Raw genomic sequence first — 21,956 nt, 5'->3', positions numbered from 1 at the left:
CTTCTTTAATTCTTTGTTTGACTTTAGTTAAAGGGATCGTACAGTTTTGGTTGAGACCTAATTTCAGGTTTCTAATATTTTTTTGGTGAGATAATCAGAAACCTCTTATGAAATATGAAAGAACATGTAATTCCATGAGGAATTCAACGTTTATTTGATGAAAATTGGTTTTGAAATGTCTGAGATATCAAAAAAGAGCAATTCTACTAAAGTGTGGGACCCACACTTTATCACGATCGCTTTGTTTTACTTTGTTTTTGGATGTTTCAGTCATTCCAAACCCGATTTTCATCAAATAAACTTTGAATTCCTCTTAAAATGGTATGCTCTGTACTATATAATAAGTGTTTTCTTGGTATCTCGCAAAAATTTAAAAGCCCAATTCTCATCTCTACCAATACTGTACTATCCCTTTAACTCTTATCTAAAATCAGCCGGAGCATGGCGTGACGTTGCTCTTCAAACCAGAGAACGAATTCTATCCTTTTTCCTTACCTCCTTAACAGTCTAAAACATGTCTGTCAAAATGCCTTGAAATAATCATAAATGTTCATAGCTATCTTCAGCTATAAATCTCTACTTATATCCGCACATTCTGAAGCAATTACGTCAAAAGTGATTTGCAAACGAAAAAACAAACAAACAAACAAACAAAACTCCGACATTTGATTGTTGGTGGTCCTATGTAAATTCCCAGAGATGTTCAAAATAAAGCTTTCTCCCCCTCCCCCCCCCCCCCCCAATTGGCTTAAGTTGTCAAAATAAAGTGCACTAAGTGTGGGATGTATATCCGCTGCATCATATCGATATCCTTAGCTATGAAACGCACATCGATTCAAGACTCTAAGATTTTCACTCCCACCACCTGGCGATTTTCACGGAGAAGGAGGGATATAACTTCCATCAACCGACTTACCTGTGATTTCCGCAGCGGGGTCGGCGTATGGAAGGACTTAAAAGAATGCTCGGCTCTCGCAGATCTACACGAGCGGGGAAAAGAAATAGAAAAGAAAACGATGCAACTTAAAGTTTGGCCCATTTGCACATTGAGGTGTTAACCTCATTGCAAGGCAGTAGACGGTGCCCCTTTCACACGAAAATCGATAACATACCACACAGAATGTGGACAACAACATACACAAAAAATGACGTGTATAAAGAATGAAAATTTGTTTAATTGCAGTCAAGCTTGCTCCTATCGATCGGAAATATACATTGACATGTAGGAAGACAAAAGATGATTCATTTATTGTTTACTCTTTCATCCCCCCCCCCCCCTTGTGCTTTTTGATGTGCTTACTGTTCCCAACATCGTTGGCTCGCACGTGCCATTAATTTCCGCTTATCGCATCCAATTACACTTGCCCCTCCCAACTTGTTTAACTCCATTGTATGCAATGCTCCCCCATCCCCCAAGTGGGATTTCCCCTTTTGTCCTTGGTTTCACCCCACCACTGGTCCCTTTAGAGATGCCGACATCCTTTTCCTAGAATGTTCTTCGGCGTATCACTCGGAAATGAACAAATTGCAGCTTAAAAGAGGCATCCCAATTCCCATACTATGTTAAAGACAGTGAGAGTTACAGATAGCAAAAGTTTTTAAAGTTCACGAAAGTCGGACAAAAGCAAGAAAGTTGTGGAGTTACATTGTATAAGGTTCACATGTTGTCATGAAGCGACTATGTTGGTCACAATTTCATAGGATGCAAATCAGAGCTGATACCACATCTTTTCTATTCACGTGTCAATTAAAATATAATATCAAAATGTTTGTAAACAATTGGGAAGGTTCAGCAACTTTTAGATTATCACAGCTCTAGAACAGATTGAAGCGCGGGGTATTTGTTTTCCTTTCAAGAGAAGGAGAATAAACAGCAAGCATTATGAGCATACACATGATGTCACAAAATTCCATGTTCTCATGTGTACATTCCTTCGACTTGCTACCAACATATGTTCAGAGTAATATTATTCCCCTATCTTCTTAAGAAGGAAAGTCAAGTGCTTTTTCATCACGCAAGAAAAATCAAACAAATGTGGAATTATCTTAAAGTTTTCTTCATATCATTATACTATAACATCACAAAGTATTGTCGTCCTATCCGGTGATGACGGCACATTAATTTAACAACTTTTATAACTGATATAACTTTTGAAAATATCGTCCGCTTTCTCCTAAACTTCAATAACGCGTGTCTTCTACTATTTCTGCATTCACTAAATCCATTCATACGTATATATAAAAGAATATCTGGGGAATATTTTTCTTCAAACAGGAATTCCAGTGACGTTTTGAGAGCATTCCAATGGGAGCCTTGCAACGCCATTATATCATCATCTCTTTCATGTACATATCCAGCGATTCTTTAACCATCACATCACCGTGATTTGCACGATATCGTGTGTTACTTTATTCCGATTTAATGAGCTTTCACTATTCACTTTATTACTGTATGAAAAAGAAATAACAATAAACAAAATGATTGCCGTTCAATTTATGTGATAAACTTCGAACTTGGGCGACTTAAGGTAACGAGCAAGTGTTCATAAAGCGTTTCAACTACAGAAAGTCATGAAATCTTCTAATGGTATGCGTTGTTGAACACCTGTGACGAGGGCAAAATTCGTAGTATTCTGGCGTAGCTCACCATGCAGATGCCATGTGACATTATCCGTTATCGTTTCGAAGTAATCAGCTCTTAAAAGATCGAAGCAGTTAGCACCATTCAAATGACAAGATGAGTGATTGTCAAACTGAAGTGTGATCCGTTGTGACTTACGTTGTTGCTAACATTATCAAAGAAGTATGTGATGACGCAATAATGATGTAAGCAGAACGCAATGACACATCGATCGATCAGTTATGAGTATTCACGACATCAAGCTCTCAGAATTTCGTAGGCGATTTCACTCTTTTGGGAACAGCATCTAAAATTGCACTTGATATTACATGAAACCGGGCTACAAATGTAAAAAAACAAAAACAAAAACAAAACAGATCTGAATGCATTAACTTTCTCCCTCTCTCTTCCTTTCTCTCTCTGTCTATCTCTCTCTCCAATGCGATCTCTCCTAAAGTCAAAAGAACTGGATGACTGGCACGTTTCAAACTCTCTCAGGAAACTTCGGAACACACGCCAAAAATCGTAAATAATCAAATTTCTTGATAAAAGCTCTGGAAAATTTGACAGTGGATAATATGTTGCACACTGTACTCTCATGCCATCCGAAATCTTTTAGTGCACAGTCACACTATCACGACTATGTTCAATTAACTTCCGCGTATAAAAGTAAAATCAAGCACACAGTCTTATCTACATTTGACACGAGATGAAAAATTAATACATTGTAAAATGTTCCATTTGTTAATGTTGTGTGGGTTTCTTTTTTCGGGAGGGGGGTACTAAATAGTGAATTCATGTAGTTGTCTCATAGCACTGGTTCTAGTCTTATCATTTCACCTATTAAAAACTTCTCACGCCGTAGGAGTAGCTATGTCGCTAGATTGAACTCCTCATTACTGATACCACTGTGTATATTGTGTATACCACTGGCAATAAACCGCATTCCCGCATGTGATCACAGATATAGAGTGACGTTGGTTTAAAGTCCATTTTCCTCAAACAAGTCAGACTTTCTTGACAAATTCTCGAACTCTCCCAAAATCCAACACTTGTGGAGATTGGAAGACGTAACTCAGAATCCTACTAGGAACACCATTGTAGATATTATACCGTCTACAACATTTTATACTTTGTCAACAGACCTTCAATTGAATAAATATTAAAAAAAAAAAAAAAGAAGAAGCGAAAGGTAAATCCGGCCTGTACAAATCCTCGGTGTGCATCGGGAGTTTTAAACAGCAAACTATCGCTTAAGACACTCTGAGAACATCGGAAGGGATCTAGCCCTTGACAACTTTGAATAATTCAAGATACATCGTAAATCGGTTTCCTCAATTTACAGAGAATTCCAGTCCTTGGTGAGCAATTGTAACTGTTGCAATCTTTCACGGAACCGTTTTTATTTCATTTTCCTTGTTATCTTTCTATCTCTTCTCTTTTATTAGGGTTAAACTAACATCAGCCTTGGTCTGTAGACCTCGTGAAAAGCCCACATGATTTTTCAGTGATTATCCAGTATGAATCTACAATAATGAAGACCTATTCAAGCTCTTCACTTCCCCTGGACCCCCCTCCGACAAGCTCTGTGTGTGTAGCCTGTTTTTGCGGGCGAGTTTTCTGTAGAGGGTCCCCGCCTCTGGGTATGAATTGGCACCCCGGGGTTCCTTTCCCCCCACAGTCTAAACCCTGACACCCTATTAATCTCCAGTGTACCCCAGCACAATGGCGACATAAAAGAAAAAGGGGCTGGGATTTTTTAAGATAACATTAGCATAGAAAAGAGCAACATGAGGTCTTGAAAACAGAACGAGAGAAAGACAGACAGACAGACAAACAGAGGTAGAAGAAAAGCAGAGGAAACTTCCTGGCTCCGTTTGCAACATGTGTAAGGGGTAGCAAGAGTGATGAAGCAGGACCAACAGTCCCAAATTACTGACTGGTGGGGAGGGTCAACTACAGGACGTTCAGGCCGATCCGGATGGTTTAAAAATACTATTTAAGAAGGTTATAAAGTCGCAAAGCGTAGCAGCCGGATCTCTATCTTCCCAACATAGCAATGCAATCCCTGAAGGTTATTTACTCCTCCCCCCCCCCCCCCCATTTGTCAACAACTATGGGTATTTCGAAGTACTGTATCACCATCGTTATTTTATTCGTAGTGCCTATACTTTAGCATAATATGATTATATAACAAATATGTGTGCACATTGTCAGCTTTTCTTGGAAACAATTTTCGCCAAGAAGACCAAAGCGCAGCTTGTGCCACTCCTGCGTGCGATGCACAATGGTATTACCCGCTAATTCAATAAATCACAATTCTGTATACCAAGTACTGAGTATCCGTCGACAACTGGTCGCAAAGTTTTCTCGATTTTTCTCGGGTTTCGTTTTGTTGTTTGTTTGTTTTTTTAACCATTGCATACAATGCTAGTACAAAAATGCAATTGCGCTAAAACTAGGTATTATTTTTATTGTTTTGTATTGTTTGTCATTATTGACATGACAACTGTTCAATGAGACAACAATAAACAGAGTGAGACAATTCTTTCAATTTCGGTAAATCATCTAACAATGAGGGAAATGAGCAGTTCAGAATAATAATTTTTTTGACATAATTTGTGACGACAAGCGGAGAAAGTACTGGAATTTTAATCAGCATTCCAGAATGTTCTTCTCCTTCTGAGCCCTTCAACTGTGATGGAATCACGAAGGAGGTCAGTGAGTAGCGAGTCTTAGATCTGCGACGCGAACGCTTAAGACGACGCTATAAGGCTTAAAGTGGTATTATGCACATGCGCGATACAGCTGTTTCCATTGTCCAACCTTGGAGGCTGAGACGTCGTCTTTAATAGCGTTCGCGTCGCAGATCAAAAGCTCGCAACTGTGTAAATGAAACTGAACAAAGAAAAAAGAAACTGCATGTATCTAATATAACCATATTGAAGTCCCTTTATTCTTTGGTTATCTTCAGTGAGATTTTCAATGATCTTCATGTTGCTTTCATCCACACGAGTATTTTTTATTGTTTTTTTTTTTCACCTGCTGTATGTGTGGAGCGTTTATCCTTCAAACAAACTAACCCACAAACTTACCCAAGTCAGTACCAACACCATTATTTTCGTTTCATGAAATATAAATGCATTTATGATAATCATCAAAGTAGTAATATTATCGAATCACACCCAATATCCGTTCTTCTTACTTGATGAATTATCAATGGATCAGTGTAAGGGAATCTTCAAAGTAAATTGGAAAATACTCGTGCAGTAAATTAGCAGTGCCTTATGTATTAATCAAACAGTCCCTTGAAATATAACACAACATGGTTTAACGTATCTTGCATGAGCATATAATACATCTCGCTTATCCAGCCATATCACTTATCTGAATGGACGCCGGTCCCGACATGGCCGGATAAATGAGGACGGACAGTCTCAAAGCTTGCTATTAAAGGAAAATATCGTGCAGTTCAGACATAAGTGTTTGTTTGTGTATAAGAAAACCTTTGATTTCTGGTAAAAAAAAGAAAAAGAAACTGGAGTTTCTTGAGTATATTGAAAGCATCTTCTATTAATCCATCTTCAGAAATGAGATGATCTATTTGTTTGCTTACTTCAAAGAGATTCGCATCACCTTTAGCCTCCGCTGTCAGGCTTCATGCATTCATCACGTATCCAAATGGCAGACCGAGTTGTCTTCCTTTTTTCTAGCTGTCTGTCTGTCTGTCGGTCTGTCTTTTTCATGCTGAGAAGTGGGGGCTGCTAAAGTGCATTTCTCCTTTTATTTGGCTTTGTAAACTGACACCAAAAGTTTGGTTTCCCAAGGTTCCATCAATTACAGACGTGTAAAGGTTCATTCACATTGTAGAGTGTCTACTGCACCAAAACACTCTTGGGTAAATATTGCCTCAATGTTTGCACACACACACACACACACACACACACACACACACACACACATATATATATATATATATATATATATATATATATATATGTATATATATATATTTTTTTTTTTTTAATATCTGAAACTTTAATCAATACTTCATATATATTTGTATACAAGTACTTGTATAATGACAATATAAAGATAAGAAAATAATTCAAAATAAAACATGTTTGGGTCTTTTTAATGTCGAACTGTATTAATGACATAAAGTCACATCACTTAAGAGCCACTTCCACAGACAGGTTAATCACTTTTCAATGTGCCTACCATTCTGTTAAAATATGGATGCATCACTTAAAAATAAGAAGAGAATAAAACTACACTTACTCATTTACACAATTGTCATATTCTAACTTCCTTGAACTACTCAGAATCAGATGCCGTCTGTTCTGTCTGTCTGTCTGTTTTTTTCTTTCCATCTTTCTCTGGTTACCTTTCAGATTTAACCAGTCCTTTCTATATACAGTGCACGCCCATTTATAACGAACACAAGGTTATAATGAACTTCTCCCTACAATGAAGTAAAAATTTAGGTCCAAAAATTATCATTTTATATACTTAATTTTTCAGCTACAGTGTACGACAAAATGTTCTTCTCTCAATGTCTAAAATGTTTATATCCATCAGGTTTAGAACTTTTCAGTCGACCAAGGTCGACTTAGGCCAGAATGACTGTACATTGTGTCAATGTTCTTGCCTAGTTATGACAAATTTAATAAATTTCCAATTTCCTTTTGCAATCATCCATGTGTAACGCTTTCTACTTTCTCTCCAATAACCTTTCAGCCAACAAGATCTTTAGTGTAAGTATTGATTCTTTCCTGAAAGTCTGGCATCTCTCCGTAAATATTACTGCAGCAAATGAAATGACTAATTTGTAAGTGACATTTCACTTCCTCTAAATGCTCCCCAAAACGGTTTCCAACCAACCACTTTTCTCCCTATCAAACCTGGCGGACAATTTTTCTTCTTTTCATAAATTTCTCTCATATGGCCACATACCACAAATTTGCTCCCATAATTTCACTCCACACACTTCCACTCCCATAACAGCCTTATAATTTTCAAATACAAGAAAAAGAGAGAAAGAAAAAGAGAAGGGAGGCAAAAAAAAAAAGAACAGTCCCCAGTTTTGCCTAAGGGGGTAGAGTCCCCAAGAGTGTGCTACCAGTGCCCCGTACAATAACAAAGCGCCCTGCGAAGGGGGAGGCATATTCTTTGGAAGCAATGACCCTTTTAAGTGCGGGATTAGCGCCCACAAAAAGGCTACAGTGCGCCGCTAAGTGTGGGCTTTTCTGCCACAAAGCCACTGCTCTATTAACTCCGAGAGTATGCGAGTTTAATTCCTTGTTTCTCTCTCCCTCTATGAACCCCCTCTATCAGCCCCTGATTCCCCCTCCCCTCCCCCCCCCCCCCCCCATCAAATTGACAATAGTCTGGTATTGATGAACTAAAGGGAGGTCACGGTAAGGCTGTCACAATAGCAAACTCCGTCTTTCCACAATAGAGCTCGCCGAATAATTGGGGTTATGCTCAGACTACATTAATGAATACCACCGAAGGAAAAGGGGGGTTATAACCCCTGCGCAGCGAAAAAGAAACAGAAATATATTAACAATAACACATGACATAATATATATCTGGAACAACCTGTCAGAACTCCTCAAGATCAGCATGCATCATTTTGTAATTGATTTATGGAGTTTCTTGCGCTCGCACTGTGTAAAGAATACAGCAGGAATATCAAAGCTGTTAAACACTCAACATGGACATCCATAAAGGGAACTACCATGCGATGTTGAGTAAAAGACTCTTCTCACATTCCGATGCTTTCAGTACCGGTTTCCCACTAGTCTGCAGTTGGAAAAATACCATCCCTTCAATCTGTTACAAGTTAAGAGGTGTATGAATGCAATGACATGGATTTTTACATCTACAAAGCCATGATCAGGGTTGCCAACATCCATCCCATTTCTAATCACGGAGACTGCAAAGAGCAATCGAGAAGATACTCGATTGTTACCTCCACCAATGGAGGAGGTTATGTTTTAATCGGCGTTGGTTGTTTGTTAGTTTGTTTGTCTGTGTGCAAAACAACTCAAACAAGGAAAAGTAGAAATTACGCGGTGCATAATATATGTCCCCGCCGGAAGTAGCATTTAGTAGCAAAATGTACAATATAGGTAAAAATATCAAGGTCAAAGGTCAAAGAAGTCAAAGGTCAAAATTCTGTGTAGAAGTTTTGAAGCCCTCACCTAGTGCCATCACATAAAGCAAACGGAATCGAAATCAGGTTAGAAATGGCAAAGGAGTAGCATGTTGTAGCCAATGTACAATATAGGTAAAAAAATCAAGGTCAAAGGTCAAAGAAGTCAAAGGTCAAAATTCTGGGTAGAGGTTTTGAAGCCCTCACCTAATGCCATCACATAAAGCAAACAGAATCGAAATCGGGTTAGAAATGGCGAAGGAGTAGCATTTGGTAGCAAAATGTACAATACAGGTCAAAAATCAAGGTCAGAGGTCAAAGAAGTCAAAGGTCAAAATTCTGTGTAGAAGTTTTGAAGCCCTCACCTAGTGCCATCACTTAAAGCAATTGGAATTGAAATCAGGTTACAAATGGCGAAGGAGTAGCATTTTGTAGCAAAATGTACAATATAGGTCAAAAATCAAGGTCAAAGGTCAAAGAAGTCAAAGGTCAAAATTCTGTGTAGAAGTTTTGAAGCCCTCACCTAGTGCCATCACATAAAGCAAACGGAATTGAAATCGTGTTAGAAATGGCGAAGGAGTAGCATTTTGTAGCCAATGTACAATATAGGTCAAAAATCAAGGTCAAAGGTCAAAGAAGTCAAAGGTCAAAATTCTGTGTAGAAGTTTTGAAGCCCTCACCTAGTGCCATCACATAAAGCAAACGGAATCAAAATCGGGTAAGAAATGGCGAAGGAGTAGCATTTTGAAGCAAAATGTACAATATAGGTCAAAGGTCAAGGTCAAAGGTCGCAACTGAAATTCTGTGTACAAATTTTAAAGCTCCCATGTAGTGCTATCATATAAAGCAAACAGAATTAAAATCGGGTTAGAAATGGCGAAGGAGTAGCATTTTGAAGCAAAATGTACAATATAGGTCAAAGGTCAAGGTCAAAAGTCACAACTGAAATTCTGTGTAGAAGTTTCAAAGCTCCCATGTAGTGCTATCATATAAAGCAAACAGAATCAAAATTGGCTCATAAATGACGGAGAAGTGGCAAATTGAACATTTTGATCACACACGGACGCACACACGGACGCACAGATGGACGGACGGACGCTACGACAGACGGACGGACACACAGACACACACATGTACGGAGCCCGTTTCATAGTCCCCTGCTCGAACTCGTTCGGCGGGGACAAAAAAGATGTGAATGGATTTGGATGAAACTTAAAGGAAAAGTCGATAATGACACAAGGAACAGATGATTAAATGTTGGTAGCGATCCAGGAATTCTTATGGATTTTTAAAGGATTTTTAAGCCTTTGGCAGATAGGATCAACGAACTTGGGAGTCCAATCTGTGCGTATTTGAGGCGTGCATGGGCACACTATGTGCAGTCTCTGTTCGGGCGAGGCACTGTGTAGCTGGAAGCTGATGACGCAGCAAAAATTGGGGAATTGGGCAATTTTCAGCATGCGTGTATGAGTGGAAATCACTGATCTCTATGGAAGAACAAGACCAAGTGGTGGAAATCAGCTGCTTGGAGGAGGTCTGTGCTCTTAGAGTGCTTTCCTAGTTAAATATGTGTCTCAAAGGGCCAAATCAGGAAGGCAATAAAAAAGTTACATCTTTGCATTTTCACTTGACCTTTGACCCCATGGCCGAAAACTTTCCCTAGAGAATCATTATCTGGTAATGCATGTATGCACTCAGACTCAAGAAAATACCTTCTTGCATTGCATAGCTATGGGCAGATAGTGAAATTTTAAGAATTTGACTTTGACCTTTGACCTACAGCATGAGAACGGAACAGTTGAAAAGCACAACTTCCTCTCCTCACACATGTACGTATATATGTCCAGTTTCATTGGGATACCTCCAAAGGCTTTTAACAAAATTGTCCACATAATTGACTACGGACGGAAAGACGGAAGGTACAGCTGTAGGACGGACAGACAGACAACAACCCCAAAGTATAATGCCTATGGCAACACTTCGTGGCGGAAGCATTGAAAAAAAAAATGTTGCCTTGTCTAGTGTCAGAAGTTCAACTTGATGAAAAAAAAAAAACCTCCAGCATAAGAGTTTGAGAATTATGCAGTCACCACCGTCAAGATACCTGTGAAGAAATATTACCATTCTTGCCAACATTTGGAAATCAGAAATCGGAACAAAAGGATGCTAACAAACTATTTCAGAATTACGTTACAAATTTATATCACTATTTAGGAGAAAACTTTGTTAATGGTGTAGACAGTCCCTTAAACAGATATTTCACTTTCATGAAGCAGTTAACATTACAGGTAATATTCAACAACAATTTCAGTTTCATGTTAACACAATACCAGAGATAACAGAAGTACAACTCTATGTGCTGAGGAAATTTAGACATCTTGCCTCCTCCTTCCTTTTCCCTTCATTATTTTCTATACCTTTACCCTTGATTTTAAATCCTTCTCAACACATTTAAGAAAGGATTATTTGTTAATTTTGTCTACTGTAGGTCGCACTTACCTACAGACCAGTTTCCTACTGGATGGGACATTGAGGGGATTCTGCCAGGACACGTGGGGGCGCCCTTCCGTTCTGGGTGTGCCGGGGAGGTTGAACCTGCCCGGGGTGCGTTCCCTGGACCGGAGATTCATTGGGTGGTGGGAGGGTGTCTTAAAGATGATCTCTCCATTCTTCCCTCTCGGAGTCTTTGTTTGATGGAGATTCCCCTTCACACCAGACCTGAGAAAAAACAAGAAAGAAAACAGTTTGTTTGGTTGGAAAATCAATTATTTGGTTTTTGGGAGTATTAATAATGCGGCATTGAATTGTATTACTATGCTTGTGAGATATGAAATTTATGTTTGTAAAAAAAAAAGAATAATACCTCGATTTGATTTATGTAAAGATAGTATAAGGGAATATTATAAGGAAATATCTATTGCAAGAAATAATCATAAGTTGCAAGTGTTTCAGAAGACACCTATTCTCTTGATATGTATTATATGATGGTCTGAGTCACAATATCTTATTGGTTGTTTTTCAAAGTATTTTACAAGTATTTGAAATATTATGATGTATTATGTGTTCAGATGAATATATGTTTGATGTAGAATAATAAATATCTCAGTGGGGGGGAGGTTTTGTTGTTTTATTGTTTGTTTCTTTGTTTGTTTGTTTGTTTTCAACAGACATGATCTGACACAACGTACTTTGCATTCTGGTGGGTGGATTACAAAGTGCTCTGCTTTACGGAGTCTTGGTTGAACTGTACACATCATCATAAATCAATTTTATCATCATTATTATGATAACCATAATAAAATGATATCAATATTAGCAGCAAGAGGTATAAATCATAATACAAGGACTTTGAAATAAGAAATATGTCTAATATATAAAACTTGTCTGCCCTAAACATTTTTAAGTGTATGTCAAAGACTTGTTTGTTTAAATTCAAATTCGTTATGACACTTTCATCATCATCATCACTGTCACTGAGAAAGTGACAGTTTAAAAACAGAACATGATTTTAAAGCTTGCTACATGTATGTACAGGTGTTCACCTTGATTGTACGCCACCATTATCTTAAGCCACAGCAATGGGATGGTATTCATGACATCCAGAACTGAAATAGCCATTATTCTTCAACTGATGGTCTATTTCCTGTAACTTTCCAAATTGATGTCATTTTAGGCATTCCTGTAACTCAGATAGCACTGTCCACCTGCAGGGCAGGTTCAACAATTTCCATAATATATTGATATGGTATGCACCAACCGACCTCCTATTTGTGGCTTACCTCACTTCGTTGAGAGCAAGCGATTGGTAGTCACCGAGAACCGACAGCACCCCGTCAGGTGTTGAGTTCAGACTTTCCATGGATGAAGCTTGGGATGATGCTGAATGCAAGATGGGCGGGGTACCTGAGGGGGACCCAAGCAGCTGACACCGGTTCTCTTTGTCTGGGGACAGCACTGGATCTGGGCTGATGGCGTGGAAGATGTCCGGAGAGGGAGGGCAGGGTGACAGAGCAGCATCCCTGATTGCACTTCGCGGTGACCTGATGCGGTTGCCATGACGACGAGATGGAGAGGCATTGTTGCTGTGGAGTTGTGGTGCTTTTGACTTTGCTTGCTGTGTTTGGACAAATTGCCGACAGTAAGGAGACAGCCATCCGCTCCTCCTTGCCACCATCACAGGTTTCACTGCTCCTTTCTTGGACGAACTCTGCCGGTTACGCGGACTGGACATCTTTGCCCCCGACAGACGCTTCTTGCGGACAGACCCACCAGAACTGCGCCTCCTTGGCGATGGCGTGGACTTTTCACCGACATCTTGGAGCGGATGGGAGATGGAGGTAGCTGGCATCACCTCCGCGCCAAAGATCTGGGAGTGGAGTTTTCCAAACATTTTGCTCTTTCCAGCAGATCTCGGTGTGTTTCTTCTCGAACTGTATCTCGGGTTGACAAAAGATGTTGGTCCCGCCTCATCATCACCAACTTGATGTTTTTCACCTTGGACTTTCTTCACTTTCTCTGCTTGAGTACTGGTGGTATTTTGACCAAGTACTCTGGTGTCAAACTGAAACTTTGGGCATGCAGTAGTTGCTGGCTGCTTGTGCCCCTGACTTCGTTTGTGGGTATTTCCACTCATCCCCTCTTCCAAGTTGCCAACGGACACCGGTCCCCGCTTATGCCCGTCCGTGTCCAGAGCGTTGGTGTGACATCGAGCGGGTCTTGCTGTCCCCGGTCCTCTGTTGTGGCCTGCCTGATGCCGCTGTCTGGTCCTCGCTGGCCTGCCTGCACCCGGGGCAGGGCGCCCTCTGGAGGACTCTACGGAAAGAGGAGGAGGAGGATCTTCTAGACCTCGCTGGCTCCTGGGGGTGAACATGTTGACGACGCGCTGGAAGAAACCGCCATTGGCTGTCACTGTGCATTACACATGAAATTGAAAGATGTGACAGAGGAATGAAAGAATGCTATTAACTCAACTACATGTATCTCTATGACAATATGAATCACAAACATAATATTCTATGCAAGGAGGCTGCACAAATTTACTCTGGTTTAAGAATTATAAACACAATAACTTGCCCTATGAGCTCCTTTGAAGTGACATATTTAAGGACACACATCAGTGTTAATATTGTTCCTGGTTCATGAAGCATTGTTTTGAAAATATTACATTGATGGAAGCAACACAAGCACAAGAAATGTTTTCAACTTTTCAAGGTGTGTTCATAATCCACAATGAAACAAATTTTGTTTATGGCATCATATTTATGAAATAACAATGGCATGACATAAAAAAGAAAAAGAGCCAAAAAAGAGCTGTTAAGTATACACTATTAGACTAGCATTAAACAAACCTGGTTTGGGTTTCTCCTCAATTTTGATTCGTTTGTTCTGGGGGCTCATTTCTCCGAACAGCTTCTGTGCACGACGTCGTCTCTTCATACCTGAGATCCCGAAATAAGGACAGCAGTCATGAAATTTATACCTAGATAGCTTCAGCTATAATGTATGTTCTTTTTAGCAAAAAAAAAAAAAGATGTTTTCTTGATTCAAGAGCAGCAACAACAAAAAAAAGAAATAATAGTAATAACCATAAAAAGATCTTTTTTCTGTCATTGAGTTACGTCAGTTCATTCATAGATCATTATTAACAATGTCGCTGTACGCATATAAATGTTACTCTGTCAAAGTGGGACATTTTGGGGGGAGGGGGAGGGAGGACAATGAATGGTAAACTGTAAAACTAAAAAAACATTTACATATTACAGTCAATATCAAATGCTCAAGAACTGAAATTGATAAAATTCTTGCATGAAGTTGTGCCATGCAACTGCTTGACAAATTATTTACATCGATGCGGGGAAATTTGTTCATCAATCAATTGCATTGTTTAAAATCCGTTGCACAAAAATTATGTGAATCTTGCACAAAATTCCATAACTTTCTTACCTTTACTCCAATTTTGATCAAATTTTCACTGTTTTGCTTGTCCTATTTTACTCTTTCTTTTCAGACAAACTTTTAACTGGTCTCAAATTCCCCGTCAACAAAGCCCTGTTGGTTCAGTTCAGATTGTCACCCAGCCTGTGGTCCAACTTCTGAAATCTAATGCACCAGTGACTCGTGAAATCGGTCCAGGGCAAAGATTGATATCGAGATCGGGCAATATCATCTAATAGAATATTTACCTGCTTTTTCAGGGTCCTCCTCCTCAGCGATAATAGCCTGGAGAGCCTCAATCTCCCATTTCTCTACTCCAGTCTTCCACACCACTGGCATGAGGACATCATGGTACACCCTGAGGGGGGCAACATTATACAGATATTGACGACAGTCAACCTTGCTTAAGTCGACCTGGCATAAGTCAAATTATTGCCCAAGTCAAAGGTCTTTTCAAGTGCTCTTCTCTTTATATTCTATTAATATTAACCCCTCATAAGTCAAATTTTCTCAAAGTTGAAGCTATTTCTTCAGTCCAAAGAGATTCCACTTAGGCAAGGATGACTGTATTTAGAGGTGTATGGTAACACTTGATATCCCATGGGAGTTATATTTTCCCCAAGACATTATATCACTTAACAATTCTTATACAGATGTAAATATCTGAAATATTTTGTATTCAGATAATCATGATATATTTTAATACAACTGAATAAAATCTTATTGCAAATAGAACTAGAAAAGTCGCTATGGCGACTGGTATGCCTCCGCTATAATGCATAGTTCTCCCAATAGGCCTATAGTACATCTTGACAATGTGTGATGACAGTTTCACATAATTGGCAAAATATTAAAATGACATGCTTGTCACAAATGTGTTGATTGTTCACTTCCCTTGACCTAGGTTTAATTGGATGAATGGCTATATTGTCTAGGAGAGCAGTATTTGGGGATTTAATGATTTTTACTTGACTTTTGACCCTTTTATAAGTTTATACATTGAGTAATTTCCAAGGTGTAACTTGTAAACACACAAAATTGTAAAAAAGTTTAATCTCAGTATCAAATAGTAATATTTTAATATTTTACCCTGGCCTTTGACCCTTGACCTTTGACCCTAAAATTCCCAAGAGAATCACTGTCAGGCATTACATGCACAAATATATACTACGCTGATGATGATAATTTGGCTACTTGCGAGATATGGAGGAAGAATTGAAATTTTGCATTTTAACTTGACCTTTGACCTTTGGGCAAAAAAAAATTCCCAGCAAATCTCTATTGGGTAATAATGTATACACTAAGTTTCAAGAAAAACCCTGCAGACATTGCACAGATATGAAGGAAAAAAGGGGAAACTTGAGAAATTGTCAGGCAGGGCCTCTTGTAGTCAGGTAGGCTTTTAATAGCCAACTGCCCATCACATTACATTCGTTGAGAGTAAGAACTTATGGAAGTGTTTGCTACCAACTGAGTGTGCAAGTGGTAAAGAGCAGTTTGGAATTGCATGAGGCTACCAAAATACTTTACATATCATCACCTGCCCGGCAGAAGGGCCCTAGCAAGCTTCAGAGCAAGAAAGCCTTGGGCCCTTCTTCCATTCAGGCAACGATATGCTCTTTATCAATTTCACAGTTTCCCATTTGTTGTGTCACAATTAATGTTTTTGTTTCTGTTTTGGTTTTGGTTTTTTTGCTGTACTCTGGCCATGGCTTAATTTGACCATGCTAATTAGCGTCTAAAGCTGTCGTAAATAGTGAATGGTCTTCACATATACAACGGAACAAGATTTTGCTTTTAATGACAGATGAGAAAATCAAGTCAAGTTGGCTTCACCTCATTGTAAAAAAAAAAAGAACATCCAAGTGACCCCCTCCTGCAAAATCTTGCACCATGGCACATATGACTAATCACTATCTGTATACTGTTTGCCGATCCTGATGGACTGACTTGGGGGGGGGGGGGGGGGGAGGGTGGTCAACTTACTTGTCTGCCTTGGGGTGCAGTAATGGGGGCAGAATCTTGTTCAGATCCGTGTTCGCCAAGATGGCGTCCCTGTTGACCTCAATCAGGGACAGCCCCACCCGGAAAATGGTAGTAACACCTGCAAAAAGGCAGAGAGACAATTCAATATTTGTCAAAATTGCAGAAGAAAAGATTGATGTATGGCTGCTACTAAAGTGGACAAAATAGGGTGAAAGTGAAACATGTAAAATAAAGTGATCTTGAGCATTATGGATTCTGTATACTTCCTTAACCAAATTCACACAGTATGTACAAACATACACCTCAATCTTATTCAAACATTTACCAGTAATCAATTTGATAATTCATATCAATTAATTCAGACAAAAGCACTGATAGACATATGTTTATTATCACCATTAATCATTTTCAGTATCCCAAGATGTTTATTTCTGTAATAGGGAGATGCAAAAGCTTTCATCCTTCAACGCCTATTAAACAACTTGCAGCTGCCCCTCTCAAATATTAGGGAGCTTTAGATTTGCAGCGAGGACGTTTGAGACGATGAGTGCGTTGGACGTTCTCCTCTCTCCGTGGGTCGTGCTGAAAAGTAGCTTTAGATTACGCTGGGACGTAACCTATGAAAAACAAAATGGCGCCCCCAACATGAAGTAGCTCTCTACGTCATGAATTGAGTGAACGTAAAAATAGCCCAGAATGCGTAGTGAAAAACCCAGAAGATGCAAGCTATAAATACATTGTAGATCGACTTGACGTGCGCTTATGCGTATGCTCAGAACAGATCTTTTCACTTTGAACGTCCCCATCGCGAAAATCTAAAGCTCCCTATTGACTGAATCGTCCACCGCAGCAACAGTGTGGCTGTATGTATGCCTGTATTAGAAGCAGTGTGTCAGAATGTGTGCACTTCTCTGCCTGGTTCATATCTCTCCTACATCGCGCTACACTGCGATATAATCTCAAGGAATGTATGAGATCAACTGCATAAACCCATGCAAAAATGTTTGAAATATGCTGCTCTTATCAATGCGTAGAGGTTCACATTACTAAAAGCCTCTAGGTGCTAAATAGTTAACCTGATCCCTCCGGGAACCTAGTGGCCTGCATATAAAGTCTATGGGCATTTCAGAATTAAGCATGGAACGGGTTAAGATGGCACATGACCCACCGTCAAGTAGAATCATGTCCCATATGGCGAGGACAGTGTCCCAGCATGGCAAGGCAGTGTATAGACACATGAACCATGGGGTGACATACATCAGAGGCTGCACACCCAGGGAGTCCTGGTCACATGACCAAACAAAGAAACACAGAACTGTTAATCAAGTCATAACAATGTACAGTACTTGCACATTTACTATTGGACGAGGCTGTGCTCCCAGCAAGTCCTAGGTGGCATTTCGTAAAGCTTGTCAGTCACTGACAACCGTTTTAAGCTATTGAAATCCTTGCATCTGATTGGCAGAGAGCAAGTTTGTCAGTGAATATCAAACTTGATGAAATGCCTCACTGACTGGTCACAAGACCAGAGAAAGAAACACAGAAATGTTAATCAGGTCAAAATTATTCACTTGTAGATTCGCTATTGTCACTGAAATCCTAAAACTGTAAGCAATAGTTGAAATGTCAACACATATGGACAAGTCTAGTCCATTCTTGACAGCTATGAAATGCTTGTTTTTGTATTCAATTTTTGGTTCCACTTGAAACAGTATGAAAAATAAAAAAATATGATGTTATCATGATGAATACAGGGAATGGTCTCATCCATGGCTTTCTTTTACAGATTAACTTTGGATTTTGATCAAATGTCTTTGATTTTAAATCATCACAGCATTTTTTTTTTCTCTCTCTCTCCGATGTCAGTGACATTCTGCTACATTTTTAAAGGCTGTAATTATAGTTACATAAAAAAAAAGAGTAAAATCCTGACTTACAAAATGACGAGCGACACGTGGGAATCGCTGATGCAGCAGTCTGTGAAAGAGCTGGGCGTGACTCTGTATCCTAGGGGAACAAAAGAAAAAGTTACGTACAGTAGATGAATGCTGCAACCTGGAACAAAAACTTTAGGTCCTAATTTATGGGCATATATTAACTCATTGAGGACGGTTTTAAGTTTGCTACAACACATATTTCCCATAGACGCTTGCCCAAGTACACTCAGGACTTGTCCTCAAAGTGTTAAAGTTAATTGCCCATTATAATCACAGGGTTGCCAACATTCATCCACAAATGGGATGGTATAATTTTGGTTAAGATGGGGCTTCAGGTTTCCAACTTTATTATGGGATAATGAGAAACCTCTTATGAACAAGAGACCCGGGGGTCACGCGCTCACCTGAGTATTGCAAGTTCACCTTCCATGCATTCTTGCAGACTCTTACCTGAGAACATTGGAAACTTATGGTGGGGGTAGCTTTGAGAATGGGGGCATGGTGTCCATTTACATATTCCATCACACTGGTAAAAATACCTGCCAAGTACACTGTACTTTATAGAATGTTGGATTATGCAGCTTGGGAAAAAAAGACTTAAAGCCCTATCACTTTTGATTAGAACTACAAATTGTAGAGAAAAATATTATTTAATATTCATTAATTTAGGAGGTTTGGACCCCCTGGGGCCCCCAAGGAAAGCATGGTGCCCATTCAAACACTTTCAGATCTTATCCCTATGGGAATGCTACTTGACAAGTTTGGTGAAAATCCATTATGTTGTTTTCAGCAAGAAGATGAAAATTTAGGCCCGCATTTGGACACCCCCCCCCCCCATCCCATCCCGCTTCCTTGGGTCCCAAGGGGGTGGGGGCACCCCTGATTCTCCCATGAACAAACTTGAAACAACAGTCATCAATATACTGACTCATTGTATTAAATTAGCTCAATCACTTCCAGTTCTAGAGAAAATCTGTAAAGATTCCTTATGGGGGGGGGGGGGGTGGGACCCCTTTGATGGAATTGAGATTCTATCCCCCTTGGGATGCTACCTGCCAAGTTTGGTGAAAATTAGTGATAGGGTTTTAAAGAAAAAGATGAAAATTTACAATTTCGGTCCAAATTTAGGCCCCCTGGGGCCCCCCAGGTGGGGCATGGTGCCCATTTGATGGGAATGAGATTCTTTCCCCCTAGGGATGCTACCTGCCAACTCTGGTGAAAATTCATTATGGCATTTTCAAGAAAAAGATGAAAATGTACAATTTGGGCCCCATTAGGAACCCTCCCCACCCCCCTCCCCTGGGTCCCAAGGGGGGCACCCCTGATTCCACCATGAACAAACTTGAAACTACAGTCATCAATGTACTAATTCATAGTATTAACTTAGCTCTATCACTTCTGGTTCTTGAGAAGAAGATTTTTTAAGATTCCTTCATTTTGGGGGGTTTGGGGCCCCTCTGGGGGCCCCCAGGTGGGTATGGTGCCCACTTGAACAAATTGAGATCCTATCCCCCTAGGGATGCTACCTGCCAAGTTTGGTGAAAATCGGTCGAGGGGTTCTCAAGAAGAAGATGAAAATGTAAAGGTTTACGCAAGACGGACGACGCACGACGGACGCCGGACGAAGAGCGATCGCAATAGCTCACTTGAGCCTCGGCTCAGGTGAGCTAAATATGACAAAGTATACAATTCTACGAGGAATTCAAAGTTTATTTGATGAAAATTGGTTTTGAAATGGCTGAGATATCCAAAAACAAAGAGGTCTTAATAAAAGATGGTACCTATCTTTCATTAAGACCTCTTTGTTTTACTTTGCTGTTAGATATCTCAGTCATATCAACACTGATTTTCATATAAACTTTGAATTTGTCATAGAATTGTACACTCTTTAATATTTCAGAAGTGGTTTCTAATTATCTCACAAATAGTAAAAATCTGAATCCCCTATCCCAACCCAAACTATACCACCTCTTTAAACTTCAAAAAGTTATCCATACAAATAATGAAAATTAAAGTATGCCCATATGAAGTAGTAGTAGTAGTATTCCCACACTAGCAGATGTCTTTGAAGTTACATATATTGATGCAAGAGTTTACATGTTCTTGCTTCAATTTCTGCCTTGGTTATATCCTCCTTCGTCAATCCAGCAGGATTTGAGCATGACGATACCATTACAATGCCCATACCACCTACGCTGCCCTTGCTGTATTCGATGAGAATTTCTCAGAACATTTACCTCTTTAGATTGTCATCAAAGTATCCTGCCAGGAATTTGGGCTTCTCGAAGAGCGCCACCATGGCCCAGAAGACGTCCTGCTCGTTCTTCATCACCATTAGAAGCATACCGACCAGGTAGGACATACCTGACAATGAGGGCAGGATAATGATAGTAAACAAATACTGTATACGCTGTTATTTTCGCGAGGGTTTTATTTTCGCGAATTTCGCGAGCTTTGGGCTGATTGCGAAATTAAAGACACGTACGCGAAAATATTATCCCGTCATACCTTATGTACAAATTGATGACAAAATCGAGTGCGTACGGTGCGACCGATTCTGGAAGTGCAGTACGATGATAAACATTCATAAAAATGTGCAATCTCCGTGCTACGTTACCCTACGCAAACGAACACTGGCTCGACATGGTTGTTGGGTGAGGCCTAGGGATGCATGTAAAACTTTCGCTAGCGCTATACACGCTTTAGCGCAGCTCTGAAACTTTGTAGTCTACATCTATTTGTTGCAACATTTGGTAGGTACTTGTGAATGCCGTGTGTGAGTGTCTCACTGCAAATTCCCGTAATTATTGTTTCATTTTATAAATCTTCTACTAACAGTTAGCTGTGTCTTTTCTATTGTCATGTTTGGGAAGTCACAATGCAAATGGAAAAACGTTACGAGTACGTTGGCAAGTCTTTGAAAGTGTTTCTCCGGCTTGGCAGTAGACCTTACTACTACTAGCATCAATCACGAATTTAACAACACGCGAAAATGCCACTGATACCGTGATTCGCGAAAATATCTGTAAGCGAAAATATTGCCGTATACAGTATACCATGCACTGAGATGCTCCCATTGAACTTACAAATTCCAATTTTGAGGTGGCAGGAATTCAACTTTTTTTTTTCATGCGCACGTGCAGCCCTGAAAGAAATACAAATTGTAAGAGCCATTTCTGCCATCCAGGAATATGTAATTTCACTAGAAGTCAAAAAGAAAAAGTAAAATTATTAGAATAAAAATGTTTACAGTGTGCATATTGCAGACCAGATGATTAATATATATGGCAGTAGCTAACACAATTTACACAGTGATCTA

General features: G+C 39.6%; 1 pseudogene; it reads right to left on the bottom strand.

Moving 5' to 3' along the window:
* Positions 1-21,956, bottom strand: part of LOC139744411 (uncharacterized) — a 44,206-nt pseudogene that overhangs the window by 17,645 nt on the left and 4,605 nt on the right.

Source organism: Diadema antillarum, unplaced genomic scaffold (genome assembly GCF_040938485.1).
Source record: "Diadema antillarum isolate AM-2024a unplaced genomic scaffold, OU_Dant_1.0 seq00001171_RagTag, whole genome shotgun sequence".
NCBI classification, from domain to species: Eukaryota; Metazoa; Echinodermata; class Echinoidea; order Diadematoida; family Diadematidae; genus Diadema; species Diadema antillarum.
This window is presented reverse-complemented; position numbering and strand designations above follow the sequence as displayed.